Genomic DNA, 13,671 nt, shown 5'->3' on the forward strand with positions numbered 1-13,671 from the left:
ATTTTTTTTCAGCAAAAGCTTCAATATTTGCATCATTAGTAGATTTCCTGATTATGTGTCATCTTTCTCCAAGTCTGAATTATCTATTTATGTCGAGAACAAAGTTCAGTACTGACTTCTGGAATGTGTTATTCAAAGACTGTTCCATATTCAAAAGCCAATTAATTGAAATCTTAATTTCCTGTCTACAGACTTTCTATTCACTTTCATATATTTCTCCTACAAGAACACATTTTTTTTCAACTACTTGTGAAGCACATTACAGAATCCCTTCTGATAATTCCCATGCACTGCCTCATCTAAAATACATTTTTCAATCTAATAAGCGCCTGTTAAAAGAAAACCTGTCAAAAGTGACTTACTTTTAACATATCCAGTCTGGTTCTTTTAATTATTTCATAACCTTGTAAGGTCTTGTAAATTTTATTGCAAACAATAGGTTGTAAGAGTTTGCCTACAGTCAACACACTGGTCCACAACTACAGTTTAATATTGAACAAAGCTGTTACTTCTTCTCCAGGTTTATGGTAAAGCTTAAATTACTAATCATTTATCTGTAGAATATTTGCAAATTCATATGTATTCTCACTACTGATATAATCATTCCCTCAGCTATCTCATTCCAGATTTTATATAATTATAGTGTTTGCTGGTGGGTTTCAATTATTACAGTCAATGACTATATTTAAAAATAATTCATTTTCTACATTCCTTGTCCTCGTATAATCTTCTTCCTTATCCTTCCGTATTCCCATTTTCCCACTACTTAAGGAAATTACTTAAAATCTCTATCATAATTTCATCCTCTACAATTAGATCTGGTACATCATTGAAAGCTGATGATTTTTCTTAATCATATTTCCTTCATAAACAACATTTCCTCCATTTGATTCCTTTTTTATTTCTTTCAAATTTAGCATTACATTTTGCTGCTAAATTTTTGTTACTTTCTATTATCATTTTGAAAACCATTAACCTTAGCATTAGTTTCAGACACTTTGATCAGGTCGTCAATGTGAATTCATTAACATAATTCAAAGTTTTAATGTCGGACTTTTGATTCCTTTGGCATTATCTCCATTTTGCTTTTATGCAGCTCATATTTGTTCTGTTGGTATGTTGTCTACTTTCCTGTTCAGTTCCTATGACCAAATTCCTCTTTTTCAAGTTGAACCTCTCTCCCTCAATGCTGTTGGAGGATGGTAATCAAGTAGTGGGTCTGCAGTTTGTGGGTTGGACTGTAGTTCGATCGGACTCTTTTGATTCTGTGTTTTCGCCCATTCTATCATGTTGCCAAAAATGCAATTTTTTTGCAAGTGGGGGTTGATGCTCTTTTTGCCATTTGCACATTTTTTTTTGGGCAGAGTTGTTGATATTTTTCTTTGAACGGGTCCCATGGCTTTCTTTCTTTCATTGATGGCTGTGGAGAAGAAAAATCTTAGTTGTATACTGCATACATACTTTGATAACAAATGCACTTTGAACTTTGCACCTGTATGTCCTTGACCCGTTATTATCCCTTTCTGTTTTGCCTTAATCTTTCAGTGATCACAACCCCCATTTGTCCTTGTGTTCTCAATTTACTTATTAGACCTTCTTCTTGAAACAATAACTGGTGCTACAGTCTAGAAACTGGAGGTATTACTGTCCATATTTCAAGAGCAGACATGCAATTTAACACAGGGTAGATTGGACTAGAGATCAAGTTGGGGAGTAAACAGAAAATGCAGGAAACACTCAGTTGGTCGGGCAGTATCTGTGGAAAGAAAACTGAGTTAATGTTTCAAGTTGAAGATATTTCCTCAGAATCAAACTCTACCGACCTGCTGAGTATTTCTGTTGCAACTTCTGTTTTAATTTCAGATTTCCAGCATCTGATGATCAGATTGGGAAAAGCGATCCACTTCCATACAAAACTCATCTTGGACATGATGAAATTTTCCTGGTGTCTGTAGTGAACTTTAGGATCTCACAAGTTCATGCACGTTTCCTTCTATGTCAGCATAACTTGGAGTCTTTGAGTAATCTGCAATCTCTGTTGAATGTCCCTAAGGAAACAAGGAATACAATATGCTGAGGGCAATAGTTAAACTAACCGGATTATCAGTTAAAAAGGTCTGCACTTTAACATTGACATCTTACACTCCACATCTGTCAGATTCTGTTTTCAATGTTAAGAATATTGGTAATCTCATTATTGATTGTTCCATCACCATTTGTAATCTCTTTATACTAAGCATGGTAAGCTACATACTACCAATTCCGACGGCAGCTCTTTGTGCTGCTTTTCTGAAGCTGCCCCACAAATTCCTTTTAGATCTGACACCTTTCCAAGTGTTCGGCAAGGCAAGGATGCAGCAGATGAGAGCTTTACATGCAGCATGTTAGGTACCACAGCCTTATTTTGGGCAAGTGTCACAATTTTATGCCAGAGATCTGCCAGGGCAAAATGCAGAACATGTTCAGTGCATGAAAACAGAACTGAATTCTAATTATTAGGCAACACACACGAAATGCTGGTAGAACATAGCAGGCCAGGCAGCATCTATCTGAAGCAGTACAGTCGAAGTGTCTCGGCCCGAAACATTGACTGTACCTCTTCCAATAGATGCTGCCTGGCCTGCTGCGTTCCACCAGCATTTCGTGTGTGTTGCTTGAATTTCCAGTATCTTCAGACTTCCTCATCTTTGCTTCTAATTATTAGGCATGCTTCTTTCCACTTGGACTGGAAACAAATTATATAGGGAGTTTGTTCTGGATCCACTCTAACTGTGCTTGTTGTTTTATTCCCCTGTATTTTCCCTGTGATTCTTACTTCTCTCTGAGAATAAGTTATAGCTTCTTTCCTTCTATTTCTGTGTTTGTAATATTTTCTACTTTTATCTTTTGCTTCTGTTCTAAAGGCTTTATTATTCATGTTCTCCCTCTCTCGCCTCCTAAGCTAGATTTTTGCTATATCTTTACCTTTCCCACCCTGTTGTATTTGGTGTCATCACAGGATGCATTGATTCCAGGGCAGGTTATTCTGAGCCAAGATATTTACCAACTAGAACTGTGATCAAAATTTGAGTGTATATCAGTGCAGCCACAGTTTAACATTTCCCATCTTCCACTTCTCCTCTTCCAACTTTTCTATCCATCGTATGAATAGGAATCCATGTTTTCCATTCTAGTACTTAATTCCTGAAATTTGCTCTCCAAGTTACATGTATCTGTCTTTATCAATGGACCCTACTTTGGTCTTCTTGTGAGGTAGACCTTAAGAAGAAAATTAAAGGAGCACTGAGTTGTAAAATCTACAGTAATACATTTAAAATCAATAAGCTAGTGCTTAAAAACATTTAAGTACAGTCACTACTAATGAGAGGTTGTTTAGAAAGGGGTAATTGGAATCTTTTACTGCTTGACCAATTGATGAATGCTTGCACCATTGCTCTTTGTAGAAAAGTACAGTTTAATTTACGCAAGAAACTTCTTGCCTTCACAGAGAACAATGTTCATAGAATTCCACGTTTTCAAGCAATTACCACATTTGTTCTTCTCAATAGGATCACCTGCCACCCAGCAATGCAAGTTGTTGCTTCTGGTTTCAGTAAACAGGTCCTTTAGAGGTGTGGCAATCACATAAAACATTACAGTTTCAATCACTTTTGCATTATCAGTATTACTTTGTCTTGCAACTAAATTAATCTGTAGGTCAATTAAGAAAAACAAAAATATTGCCATCATATAGCTACTTTCATAACCCAGAATGCTCTCTAGCCAATAACTAATGCAGTTCAAAAAACATGGCATCTGATGTGTGCAAAGCAAGTTCCCTAACTCATGCATTAAGGACACTGCTAGCAGTGTTGAGTTACTTTTGAACTACCCTTAACTTATTTGACAAGTGGACCTTTGGTTTATAAAAATTGTCCCTCTAGCCCAGGGGAATCAACCTACAACCTACTGTTGCATGAAATATCGCTGATTTTAATCATCGTATTTCCAGTATGTGCAAATAAATTTCATATTACTCTGCAATATGGAAGGAAAACACTCTGGCCCTTCAAGTCCATAGTAGCAATGTCATTGCTCTGTTAGTTTTACTTGTAATTTATTCTCCCACATTTACATCATCCTTCCCCTTCTCCAGATGCTACCCCTAACCTACAAACTAAGGTCAGTTTACAATGGGCAGGTAAACTAGCAGCACGTCACAAGACCTGGAGAAAATCAGAGCAACACACACAAAATGCTGGAGGAACTTGGCAGGCTAGTCAGCAATCTTGGAAAAGAGACGTTGACGTTTCGGGCCGAGACCTTCATCAGGACTGGAAAAAAGAATGAGGACTTAAAGAGTAAGAAAGTAGGGGGAGGGAAGAACGAACCACAAGATGATAGGAGAAACTGGGAGGTGGGGGAGGGAGGAAGTAAAGAGCTGGGAAGTTGATTGGTGAAGGAGATACAGGGCTGGAGAAGGCGGCATTTGGTTCTCCCTCTGGTGCTCCTCCCGCTTCCATGGCCTTCTGTCCTCTCCTATCAGATTCCCCCTTCTCCAACCCTGTATCTCTTTCACCAATCAACTTTCCAGCTCTTTACTTCACCACCTCCCCTTGCAGCTTCACCTATCACACTGCAGTTCTTCCTCCCCTCTCCCACCTTTTAGCTCTGTCCCCTCATCTTTTCTTCCAGTCCTGATGAAGGGTCTTGGCCCGAAACTGTACCCTTTTCCACAGATTCTGCCTGGCCTGCTGAGTTTCTCCAACATTTTGTGTGTGTTGCTTGGATTTCCAGCATCTGCAGACTTTCTCTTGGTTGTGATTGCAGAAAATTAGAGCATCCAGAAGAGCCCCACGTGGTCACAAGGAAAACGTGGAAATTAGACGCACACGGCAGTGGGAGCCAGGATTGAACCCAGACTGCTGGAGCCATGAGACAGCAGCTTTACTGACTGTGCTACTGTGTCACCCAGTGCGACATCATTGCATACCTTACACAATCGTGTATTTGTCATGGGCGGATGCACACACTGAGAAGATCTGGTATGGACACAATAGGCTGAATAGCCATGAGTCCATGATTTCTGTAAATCTTTAGTAAACCTGTCACACCTCAGAGAATTCTCCATGTTACTAGTGTGTACACTCCCTCATCTCTCCACTGGAGACGAGAAACCCATAAAGGCACAAACATTACGGGACCAATGAAGGTAAAATGGAGAGGAATTGGACCTGCTAAAGCACTAAATTCATCAAGTTAAACAAATATATTGATTAACAGGATATTGGTGGCATGTGTTTGAAAACACATGAATCACAATTACTTCAGTCTGTAGATTTGACACAAAGGTCCTTCAGGAGAAATAAAAGCTAATACAAGCCAGGGGTTCAGTATAAGCCTGTAGCTGATATGGCAGCATTGGTACAAGATGGGAGCTCAGACCCAAGCCAGTTTAACTGGGCTGTTTGATGTTTATGACAAAACCCATGACCCCTTCTGTTCTGAAGTAATATTCTTGAAATTAAGGACAGAGATAAATGTGCAATGGACAAAATGAAGTCGTATGTGAGTGTAAGTAATCAATCTTGGTGATAGAAAATGGCTTGGATATGTATGCCATTTTGTCTGGAACCATGTGTTTCATTCAATATGATGATAGATTGCAGAATCACATCAATCCAGCATCTTTGGATGATGTAGAAAGCAACAAATTTGGAACCAGAAAATAAAGGTCAGGTGACCCTAATAATGGTTAATAATTGTGCTGAAGAATATTCCTTGCAATCGTAATTTTGGCCTCTTCCTGAATTGAATGCTGTGAGGCCACTTTGTGTGTAGTTTAATAGACAAGCCCATTCAATCTAAATTATTAAACAGGGAAGATTCAATGTCTGAGTGTGTATGTAAAATTGATGGAAATGGCTTTTAAAATGATGAAGAATTTTTTTCAGTCAGTGTTAGTGCTGCGTTCTGGAAAACAGCAGTCGCAAAGTCGGGGTCCTTGACTGACATCAAATTATCGGAGTGAATTTAGCTTTACAGAGGAAAAAGCTGCCCCGATGTAACAGAGATCAGCCATCATGAACGTGCTAATTCAGAGCACTGAAATATTTCTCTGCAAGAAGCAAGGACATGAAGCCTTGGTGTGTCAGACTATTCCCATGTCTGGAGACAAGAGCCAAGTTCATTCTTCATATAAGGGGAACAGAAAACCAGAAAGGAGAGTCTGCTGCAATATTGATGAGCAATATGAAGAGCAAAGCTTAAACAGCATCTGCATACCACCAGCTGTATTAAAGTGCAAGTTAATGGTCAGTGAATCAATATAAACATCAATATTTCTCCCGGTGTTCCAGTTCAAGACAGAGTTATGCCATGTATGTGGCCTATCAGCGGCATCAAGAGAGCTTTGCCAAGAGGGATTTCTTGCAGGTCGGCGGCAGTTATTTGAAAGGGAGCTTCGAGTGCATTTGTCCATTGTACGTGGCCTGTCAGTGGCTATAACTGGAGAACCAATCATGAGTTAGATAGCAGGGAAGGTTCAGAAATAAAAAGGAGACATTGCCTAGCAGAGCAGTCATCAAAGGAGAGGTCATTGATGGGTGATATGAGGCAGAGTGGTAGGGACTTGGCTCATTCAGGCTTCGGCGATAACGGGTCGAGGCGAGGGAAGTTACCTGTGAGGATTAGAAACTGGAAATATGTCTGTGAGGCCGATGTTCTGTCCTGGGTGTCAGATGTGGGAAGTCCAGGAGACTCCCAGCCTTCCGGATGGCGACATCTGCACCAGGTGCATCGAGCTGCAGCTCCTTGAGGACCTTTATCTGGTCAGGGAAAGTGAGGAGGTGATAGAGAGGAGCTATAGACAAATAGTTGCACAGGGGCCTCGGGAGACCGATAAGTGGGTCACAGTCAAGAGAGGAAAGTGCACCTATGGCTGTCCCCCTTAACAATAAGTACTCTTGTTTGAGTACTATTGCGGGGGGGGGGCTACCTGGGGGAAGCAACAGTGGCCGTGCCTCTGGCACAGAGTCTGGCCCTATGGCTCAGAAGGGTAGGGAAAGGAAGAATGCAGCAGTAGTAGGGGACAGATAGGCGATTTTGTGGACGCAGGAAAGAAATGCAGCTGGAAGTTTCCCTCCCAGGTGCCAGGGTTCAGGATGTTTCTGATCACATTCATGATATTCTGAAGTCAGAAGATGAACAGCCAGAGGTCGTGGTACATATTGGCACCAACGACATAGGTAGGAAAAGGGAGGAGGTCCTGAAAACAGGCTATAGGAAGTTACGAAGGAAGTTGAGAAGTAGGACCGCTAAGATAGTAATCTCAGGATTACTGCCTGTGCCATGTGACAGTGAGTATAGGAATAGAATGAGGTGGAGGATAAATGCGTGGCTGAGGGATTGGAGCAGGGGGCAGAGATTCTGATTTCTGGATCATTGGGACCCCTTTTGGGGCAGGTGTGACCTATACAAAAAGGATGGGTTGCACTTGAATCTGAGGGGACCAATATCTTGGCAGGGAGGTTTACGAAGGCTACTGGGGAGAGTTTAAACTAGACTTACTATGGAGTGCGAACTGAACTGAAGAGACGGAGGAACGGGCAGTTAGCTCACAAATAGAGAAAGCTTGGCAACAGAGCGAGAGGGAGGATAGGCAGGTGATAGAGAAGAAATACACTCAGACCGACAGTTTGAGATGTCTCTATTTTAATTCAAGGAGTATTATGAACAAAGCGGAAGAGCTTAGAGCGTGGATCTGCACTTGGAGCTATCATGTTGTGACCATTACAGAGACTTGGATGACTCAGGGGCAGGAATGGTTACTTAGAGTGCCAGGCTTTAGATGTTCCAGAAAGGATAGGGAGGGAGGGAAAAGTGGTGGGTATGTGGCACTGTTGATCAGAGACAGTGTCACGATTGCAGAAAAGGAGGGAGTCATGGAGGGATTGTCTACGGAGTCTCTGTGGCTGGAAGTTAGAAACAGGAAGGGGTCAATAACCCTACTGGGTGTTTTTTACAGATGACCCAATAGTAACAGGAACATTGAGAAGCAGATAGGGAGACAGATTCTGGAAAGGTGTAATAATAACAGGGTTGTTTTGGTGGGAGATTTTTAATTTCCCAAATATTGATTGGCATCTCCCCAGAGTGAGGGGTTTAGATGGGGTGGAATTTATTAGGTGTGTTCAGGAAGGTTTCCTGATGCAAAATGTAGTTAAGCCTACAAGAGGAGAGACTGTACTTGATCTGGTATTGGGAAATGAACCTGGTCATATGTCAGGTCTCTCAGTGGGAGAGCATTTGGGAGATAGTAATCACAATTCTATCTCCTTCACCATAGCATTAGAGAGGGATAGGAACAGACAAGCTAGGAAAGTGTTTAATTGGAGTAAGGGGAAATACAAAGCTATCAGGCAGGAACTTGGAAGCATAAATTGGGAACAGATGTTCTCAGGGAAATGTATGGCAGAAATGTGGCAAATGTAGAGGGGATATTTGTGTGGCGTTCTACAAAGGTACGTTCCAATGAGACAGGGAAAGGATGGTAGGGTACAGGAACTGTGGTTGTCAAAAGCTGTTGCAAATCTAGTCGAGAAGAAAAGAAAAGCTTACGAAAGGTTCAAAAAAATAAGTAATGATAGAGATCGAGAAGATTATAAGGCTAGCAGGAAGGAGTTTAAGAATGAAATTAGGAGAGTCAGAAGGGGCCATGAGAAGGCCTTGGTGAGCAGGATTAAAGAAAACCCCAAGGCATTCTACAAGCATGTGAAGAGCAAGGGGACAAGACATGAGAGAATAGGACCAATCAAGTGTGACAGTGGAAAAGTGTGTATGGAACCAGAGGAGATAACAGAGATTCCTAATGAATACTTTGCTTCAGTATTCACTACGGAAAAGGATCTTGGTGATTGTAGGGATGACTTACAGTGGATTGAAAAGCTTGAGCATATAGATATTAGGAAAGAGGATGTGCTGGAGTTTTTGGAAACCATTAATTTGGATAAGTCTCCAGGACCGCATGAGATGTAACCCAGGCTACTGTGGGAAGTGAGGGAGGAGATTGCTGAGCCTCTGGTGATGATCTTTGCATCATCAATGAGGATGAGAAAGGTTCCGGAGGATTGGAGGGTTGCGGATGTTGTTCCTTTATTCAAGAAAGGGAGAAGAGATAGCTTGGGAAATCATAGACCAGTGGGTCCTACTTCAGTGGGTGGTAAGTTGATGGAAAAGATCCTGAGAGGCAGGATTTATGAACATTTGGAGAGGCATAATATGATTAGGAATCGTCAGCATGGCTTTGTCAAGTGCCTTACGAGCCTGATTGAATTTTTTGAGGATGTAACTAAACATGTTGATGTTGAGCAGTAGATGTAGTGCATATGGATTTCAGCAAAGGATTTGATGAGGTACCCAATGCAAGGCTTATTGAAAAAGTAAGGAGGCATGGGATCCAAGGGGACCTTGCTTTGTGGATCCAGAATTGGCTTGCCCACAGAAGGCAAAGAGTGGTTATAGACAGGTTATGTTTTGCATGGAGGTCGGTGACCAGTGGTGTGCCTCAGGGATCTGTTCTGGGACCTCTTCTCCTCGTGATTTTTATAAATGACCTGGATGAGGAAGTGGAGGGATGGGTTAGTAAATTTAATGATGACACAAAGGTTGGAGGTGTTGTGGATAGTGTGGAGGGCTGTTAGAGGTTACGGCGGGACATTGATAGGATGCAAAACTAGGCTGAGAAGCGGCAGATGAAGTTCAACCCAGATAAGTGTGCAGTGGTTCATTTTGTTAGGTCAAATATGATGGCAGAATATAGTACTAATGGTAAGACTCTTGGCAGTGTGGAGGAACAGAGAGATCTTGGGATCTGAGTCCATAGGACGCTCAAAGCAGCTGCGCAGGTTGACTCTGTGGTTAAGAAGGCATATGGTGAATTGGCTTCATCAACAACTCATTCCAGTGGGAATGAGTTTAAGATCCGAGAGGTAATATTACAGCTGTATAGGACCCTGGTCAGGCCCCACTTGGAGTACTGCGCTCATTTCTGGTCACCTCCCTAGTGGAAGGATGTGGAAACTATAGAAAGGGTGCAGAGGAGATTCACAAGGATGTTGCCTGGATTGGGGAGCATGCCTTATGAGTACAGGTTGAGTGAACTCAGCCTTTTCTCCTTGAAGCAGCGGAGGATGAGAGGCAACCTAATAGAGGTGTATAAGATGGTAAGAGGCATTAATCATGTGGATAGTCAGAGGCTTTTCCTGAGGACTGAAATGACTAACACAAGAGGGCACAGTTTTAAGGTGCTTGCAAGTGGATGCAGAGGAGATGTCAGGAGTAAGTTTTTTATGCAGAGAGTGGTGAATGCATGGAATAGGCTGCCAGCGATGGTGGTGGAGGTGGATACAATAGGGCACATGGAGCTTAGAAAAATAGAGGGCTATGGGTAACCCTAGGTAATTTCTAAAGTAAGTTCATGTTCGGCACAGCATTGTGGACTGAAGGGCCTGTATTGTGCTCTAGGTCTTCTATGTTTCTAGTTTCTATGAACTGCATGAAAATGTTCTGGACAATGTTTCTGCATTTTGTTGACAGAAACAGAACATTATCTGTTGTTTAGGATGCTGGTAACTATTGGTAGCTTAGGTTGAGCCGTTTGATGTTGTGGTGTTCACCAAGATTGGCAATTAGTTTGCAGACGTTTCATCAGCAGTCGAGCTGATATCCTCAGTGCGCAGTTGTTGTTGTTTCTCTCTGGGAACATGTTGAAATAGATGTTGCCTATAAACCTGTAAGTGCCAAGGCAACACGAGCCAGTTGAATTCAAGGGTCAACTGAAGGGGGAGCAAATCAGGACTGAGGCAAGCGAACAGGGGCCTATATAAGCACAAGTACTCCAAGAGAGAAGCGTCAACAACTGTGCATTGAGGATGTCACCAAGAATGGTGACAAAACACCTGCAAGCTAATTGCCAAGCTTGGTGAACACTGCAATGTCAATTTATCTGTTGTATTTTCTCAGGTGAGTTCCTAGCATAGACTGAAGTAACCTTGTAGAGTAACACATGGGAGTCAGAGACCTGTCGAAGATTAACCTGGTTTATTTGACAGGGGGATGGGGAGGTATGAATAAAGCCCCTTACAGATGTTGACTGTTAGAAAGCATTGACTTTCTTTATCCATATTTAATTGTGCATATATGTATGTGGCAGGTCAAATGTGTTAAAAACGTTAACCTGTGTACTGATTCAGTACCCTGTATCATGAGCAACTTATATAACGGCTGCAGGAAGACAAGAAAATCTGCAGATGTTGGAAACATACAAAATGCCGGAGGAGCTCAGCAGGCCAGGCAGCATATATGGAAAAGAGTAAAACAGTCGATGTTTCGGGCTGAGACCCTTTATGTTTGGATGAGTTGTTCTCTGAACTCGACAATCCATTTGCAAACATTTCCTTACCGTACGGGGAGATGTCATCAGTGTGCTGTTCACTTGCGGTGTCTCCTCCAAATGTTTGGCCTTTATAGGCTTATCAATCAGTTGATTGGTCATCATTACGGAAAATCAATTGTGACGTAGGGAGGGAGTCTCAGCGCTTCACTGTATGTAGTAAAGTCCAGGTTTGCAGTAAGTTCATTTGGTGCTTGGCCTAATGTTTACATATATAGTCACACACTCTGATTAGCTACTTCACTTTCTGGCCATGATGAGAGAATACACAGCAGTCCTGACCTATAATTTCTAGAGTCCTGTGAGAACATGTCTTCAGATTCAGCTTGTTTTTGTTTAAGGCTCTATCCAAACTTTTTACTGGGTATAGAAGAATGGGGGGGGGGGGCGGGGGCAGGATCTCGATGAAACCTATCAAATATTGAAAGGCCTAGACAGAGTGGATGCTTCCCACAGAGGGAAAGTCTAAGACGAAAGGATACAGCCTCAGAATAAAGGGACGTCTCTTTAGAACAGAGGTGAGGATGGATTTTGTTTGTCAAGGGTGGTGAAACTGTGGAATTCATTTGCCCCGATGACTGTGGAGACTAGGTTGTTGGGGTATATTTAATAATTTTGATAAGTTATTGATTAATCAGGGTGTCGAAGGTTACAGGGAAATACCTGTAAGATGAGGGAATGGGGCTCAGTGAGCCATGATGGAATGGTAGAGCAGACTCAATAGGTCGAGTGGCCTAATTCTGCTCCTATGTCTAATGGTCTTATAGAACATAGAAAACCTACAGCATAATACAGGCCCTTCAGCCCACAATGCTGTGCCGAACACGATCTTACTTTAGAAATTACCCAGGGTTACTCATAGCCCTCTATTTTTCTAAGGCCCATGTACCTATCCATGAGTCTCTTAAAAGGCCCTATCGTATCCGCCTCCACCACCGTCGCCGGCAGCCCATTCCACACTCACCACTCTCTGCATAAAAAACTTACCCCTGACATCTCATTTGTACCTACTTCCAAGCACCTTAAAACTGTGCCCTCTCGTGCTAGCCATTTCAGCCCTGGGAAAAAGCCTCTGACTATCCACACAATCAATGCCTCTCATCATCTTATACACCTCTATCAGGTCACCTCTCATCCTCTGTTGCTCCAAGGAGAAAAGGCCAAGTTCACGCAACCTATTCTCATAAGGAATGCTCCCAGGCAACATCCTTGTAAATCTCCTCTGCACCCTTTCTATAGTTTCCACATCCTTCTTGTAGTGAGGTGACCTCAACTGAGCACAGTCCTCCAAGTGCAGTCTGACCAGGGTCCTATATACCTGCAACATTACCCCTCGGCTATTAAACTCAATCCCACGGCTGATGAAGGCCAATGCACCGTATGCCTTCTTAATCACAGAGTCAACCTGCGCAGCAGCTTTGAGCGTCCTATGGACTCAGACCCCAAGATCCCTCTGATCCTTCACACTGTTAAGAGTCTTGCCTTTAATGCTATATTCTGCCATCATATTTAACCTAACAAAATGAACCACCTCACACTTATCTGGGTTGAACTCCTTCTGCCACTTCTCAGCCCAGGTTTGCATCCTATCAATGTCCCGCTGTAACCTCTGACAGCTCCCCACACTATCCACAACACCCTCAACCTTTGTGTCATCAGCAAATTTACTAACCCATCCCTCCACTTCCTCATCTAGGTCATTTATAAAAATCATGAAGAGAAGGGGTCCCAGGACAGATCCCTGAGGCACACCACTGGTGACCGACCTCCATGCAGAATATGACCTGTCTACAGCCACTCTTTGCCTTTTGTGGGCAAGCCAATTCTGAATCCACAAAGCAAGGTCCCCTGGAATCCCATGCCTCCTCACTTTCTCAATAAGCCTTGCATGGGGTACCTTGTCAAATGCCTTTCTGAAATCCATATGCACTACATCTACTGCTCTACCTTCATCAATGTGTTTAGTCATATCCTCAAAAAATTCAATCAAGCTCGTAAGGCACGACCTGCCTTTGACAAAGCCATGCTGACTATTCCTAATCATATTATACCTCTCCAAATGTTCATAAATTCTGCCTCTCAGGATCTTTTCCATCAACATACCAACCACTGCACTGAAGTAAAACTAACTGGTCTATAATTTCCTGGGTTATCTCTACTCACTTTCTTGAATAAGGGAACAACATCTGCAACCCTCCAATCCTCCGGAACGTCTCCCGTTCCCATAGATGATTGAAAGA

The 13,671-nt window shown here is 42.3% G+C and overlaps 1 long non-coding RNA gene across 1 annotated transcript; it reads right to left on the minus strand.

The window, feature by feature from the left end:
* Positions 1–480: 480 nt before the first annotated feature.
* On the minus strand, positions 481–11,488 carry LOC134354300 (uncharacterized). The gene is made up of 3 exons (XR_010019764.1): positions 11,441–11,488; positions 1,824–2,048; positions 481–1,420 (listed from the first exon to the last, which is right to left on the minus strand). It is a non-coding gene; the product is annotated as an uncharacterized LOC134354300 (long non-coding RNA).
* Positions 11,489–13,671: the final 2,183 nt, after the last annotated feature.

This window comes from Mobula hypostoma, chromosome 11 (genome assembly GCF_963921235.1).
Source record: "Mobula hypostoma chromosome 11, sMobHyp1.1, whole genome shotgun sequence".
Lineage (NCBI taxonomy): Eukaryota > Metazoa > Chordata > Chondrichthyes > Myliobatiformes > Myliobatidae > Mobula > Mobula hypostoma.